Source organism: Grammomys surdaster, unplaced genomic scaffold (assembly GCF_004785775.1).
Source record: "Grammomys surdaster isolate TR1022 unplaced genomic scaffold, NIH_TR_1.0 191, whole genome shotgun sequence".
Classification (NCBI taxonomy): Eukaryota; Metazoa; Chordata; class Mammalia; order Rodentia; family Muridae; genus Grammomys; species Grammomys surdaster.
The window spans coordinates 11,428,522-11,432,943 of NW_021604636.1; the positions used below are offsets into that span (position 1 = coordinate 11,428,522).

Here is a 4,422-nt window from a genome sequence, read left to right on the forward strand (position 1 = left end):
ATCATCAATACCTGCCATAGACCTAGAAGTGACTAGTTTCAAGGTGCATCTGACAGGTGGCATCTGTCCTCTCATCATGAAGTTAGTGTTCATTCTTTTGGAAATCCTGCAGTGAAAGCAATTGGGTCTGAGGATGCTGGGATAGGAGTGGGAGGGAAGGCAGGCAGAACTATATAGCAGCAGACACTACAAATAGCACTAGTCTAGGGACAGGCTAGGATGCAGACTGTAATCACTCTCATGAGACAGGACTGAGTACTTGGAGGGAAGCTCTGATGGCAGGCAGCTATGGTCCAGTTGCCCAAACCTTGCTGAAAGCATCATGGATGTTAGGTGAACTCAAAGAATCAAAGACTCTCCTGTCTGCCTCACTCCCTGCCTGAGTTGCTAAATTTTAGAAAAAGCCCCTAAGGACTGGACAATCAATTCACAGTAGATTAGAATCTTCCCCAGTACTGGTCAGTGTGTGGGATTCCAGCCATAATTTCTGATTCAATCCCAGAGTGGTTCTCTCCTCTGAGGATTTTAAAGAAGTCATTATCACCTTAGTCAGTGTTCCAAGAGTTAGCTGCCAGCCATAAGGGAACTACACACACACACACACACACACACACACACACACACACACAAAGCCCAGGATGCGGATGGCGTGGCCACCCATCATATCACCAGCTTCATGCTTGTATACTCCTGATTTGTAAGTCAAGAGGTCAGCAAACACAGTGAAGGCAACGTCCACTGGGCCATTTTTGTATATTTCCACCACTATCTCCTTCTCACTGTCAGACATGCTGTAGGAAGTGCACCCATAATGCTTATCTTCTTTGTAGGATGCGGAGAAGCCAGCCTCACAGCTCTTGTTGCACCTGGGAGTATCTCCTCCAGTGCACAGGAGACGAGAGCCATTAACATGAGGCTCACAGGGAGGAATGATATATGGCAAGCAACCTACATGACAATTATAGACTCTACCAGAAACCAGGCCTTTTATTGTCCAGAAGGTCCATGCTCCAAAGGGATAGCCACCATTACAGCCATCCCTACACTGATAGCATAGCAGGTAAGCAAGTCCTTAGCAGACACCTCCACGTTGACTCAGCCATTGGTGTAAATGCAGATTCGGTCAGAAATGGCTTTCGCTGTCCCAAATGCCCAACAAGAGCTCCAGGACCCCTAATCTCTAATCTGTTTGATGATTCGGCAGTTTGACCACTGTTCCCGTGCATCAAAGGTTTCAGGTAGATTTAGGTTCTCACCAAATCTAACCCTTTCTAGTAGCTTGAGTTCACCCAGTACTGTATCACATAACTTTTTCAGATAGCTTATGTCAACATTGTAGAAGTTCCGTCCAGCCTACCATGTTGTATTCTGCTTATTAATATAGATAATCAGGTCATTCTACAGTGGGTAGGTTTATCATAGGTACTGGTCAGTGCCAGAAGGCAAGAGAGAGAGATATCAAAGACCACCACATCCTCGAAGCTGGATCCTACACTTACCAAGCACAGCACGACAGCCTGGGCCCACAGCTGCAGAGCTGAACCGAGCCACTCCTGGCCTCTCCTGTGCACCCCTAAGTACCCAAGCAGCTCACATAGTTTCACAATTTAAAAGACATTGTCTTGAGATTTTGAGATTTGGTATTTTAATAAAGTCAAATGAAGACTTTAATCATACATAACACCAAGAGTGAATAATGAAATATAATTAAGATAAAACTCACAAATTTAATAAGCATGGCCAAATTAATATATACACAGAGACATATGTGCAATATAACCAGGATAATCAAGACAAAAAATAAGTCCTATTATTCAAAACATTTATTTTTGGTTTGTTACAGGTACTCAAAGAAGTGCTACAATTTAGGCCACTACAATTTTGTCCTTTATTTTTTCAAATATCATATAAATACTGCTATAGAGTAAGCATTGATTTCATACCTAGACTCTGTAAGGTACTTAACACTTTTGAGATGTAGTTGTGTTTACTGTATTACTATTGTTTGTTTGTTTTTGATGGGTGCAGCGAATGCTTATTGATGGTATTTCAGAGAGTAGGGAGGGCTCCCTAGGCCCCTCCTGTTGTTATGGGGTCTGTGAAGGAAATTGTGAGGGAGATGCTCAGTGCTGGGAACAGGGACTCCTCAGCAACCAAGGGTCTCTCTTGTGCTCTCAATGCCCTTGCTGGGGTGGGTGGTCCAGGGTTTCTTACTCCTTGGAGGCCATGTAGCTCATGAGGTCCACGACCCTGTTGCTGTAGCCGTATTCATTGTCATACCAGGAAATGAGCTTTACAAAGTTGTCATTGAGAGCAATGCCAGCCCCAGCATTGGAAAAGTGGGAGTTGCTGTTGAAGTCACATGAGACAACCTGATCCTCAGTGTAGCTCAGGATGCCCTTCAGTGGGCCCTCAGATGCCTGCCTCACCACCTTCTTGATGTCATCATACTTGGCAGGTTTCTCTAGGCAGCATGTCAGATCCACAATGGATACATTGGGGGTAGGAACACGGAAGGCCATGCCAGTTAGCTTCCCGTTCAGCTCTGGGATGACCTTGCCCACAGACTTAGCAGCACCAGTGGATGCAGGAGTGATGCTCTGGGCAGCAATATGGTGATCATGCCACAGCTTCCCAAAGGAGCCATCCACAGTCTTCTGAGTGGCAATGACGGAATGGACCGTGGTCATGGGTCATGAGCCCTTCCACGATGCTGAAGTTGTCATGGATGACCTTGGCCAGGGGGGCTAAGCAGTTGGTGGTGTAAGATGCATTACTGACAATCTTGAGAGAATTGTCATATTTCTCGTGGTTCACACCCATCTCAAACATGGGGGCATCAGAAAAAGGGGCAGAGATGATGACCCTTTTGGCCCCAACCTTTAAGTGGGCCTCAGCCTTCTCCTTGGTGGTGAAGACTCCAGTGGACTCCATGACATACTCAGCACCAGCATCACCCCATTTGATGTTAGCAGGATCTTGCTCCTGGAAGATGGTGATGGGCTTCCCATTGATGACAGGCTTCCCATTCTCAGCCTTGACTGTGCCATTGAATTTGCCATGGGTAGAGTCATACTGGAACATGTAAACCATGTAGTTGAGGTCAATGAAGGGGTCGTTGATGGCAACAATCTTCAATTTGCCAGATGCAGAGCAGAAGGCAGCCCTGGTAACCCGGCACCCGATTCGGCCAAATCCATTCACACCGACCTTCACCATTTTGTCTATGGGATGAAGCTGGCACTGAACAAGAAGATGCGGTGATCTCTGGAACAGGAAGGAGCCTACTATTGTTTTAATTTTGGACAGTTCTTATTTTTATTGTCCATCAGTCTTCTTACATGTTAAATAAATAGTTTGTATAAATTGTGATTTTAAATTACTTAAACAATTTAAATTAAGAAAAAAAACAAAAAAAAGAGATTATGTAAAAAGATGCAAAAAAGAACAGGATAGGTTTTTCATAGGATGAAGCACTTTTTAGTGAAAGAGGTTCATAAATGTTTTAGGTTTATTTACTTTAATTCTATGTTGTGTGTATTTTGTCTATGCATATGCCTATACGTATGTATATTCTGTGATTGTAGAGGCCAGAGAAGAGTGTCTGATCCCGAAAAACTATAGTTATAAGTGGCTGTGAACCACCATATGGGTTCTGCAAACAACACTTCTGTCCTCTGGAAGAATAGATTTGTACCTGGGTCCTCTGGAAGAGCAGTCAATGGTCTTAACCATCGAGCCTACTCTGCAACTCCAGTGGAAAACACTTTAAAAATAGGATCATAATATTTCAATCTGGCCATCATATATAAAAGATGCTATTTGTGTCCAGACAATTGGAGAAGTCATACCAGGCTGTAGGACATCAAGAACTCAATCTGGAACAATAAAGAATAAAAGGCATACACAGATTCTCTATATCTCCAGAGCTACACTTTGATTATTTCAATTAGTTCTTATACCCTGTCAGTTAACATAAATAATTTTGAGGATTTGTATAAAAATGACAGTCAGACATAACATTTTAAAAGACTGAAGGAGTCCAATACAAATGAAGAGTTATTATAACTTCTCTTCTTGAGTCTCTATCCCACAAGGTCTAAATACTTGAGGAAAGGCAGCTTGTCCCATCTGGGATATAAGCAAGCAAAGGTGAGTCAGGAACATATGTCCAATATATATGTCCCAGTCACCATTGTCAGGATACTCAGCAAGCTCACATAGCAGTATCATTCTTTGTCCCAGCATCAGCATGTCTCACCAATAACTCTGTCAGCCACCATGCTCTTTCAGCATTCTACAGAAAAAACACAAACATGGCCTCTTTTCCATATTAAATACCTGATCGAGATCATGGCATATAACAGTAAGTAGATGCTTCCTTTTCACCTTGGCATAAGTATGCCTACTTGTAGGGTGCCA

At 43.3% G+C, this 4,422-nt stretch overlaps 2 pseudogenes; both read right to left on the reverse strand.

The window, feature by feature from the left end:
- Window positions 1–437: 437 nt before the first annotated feature.
- On the reverse strand, window positions 438–1,474 carry LOC114622685 (annotated as a pseudogene).
- Window positions 1,475–2,210: 736 nt separating this feature from the next.
- On the reverse strand, window positions 2,211–3,225 carry LOC114622790 (annotated as a pseudogene).
- Window positions 3,226–4,422: the final 1,197 nt, after the last annotated feature.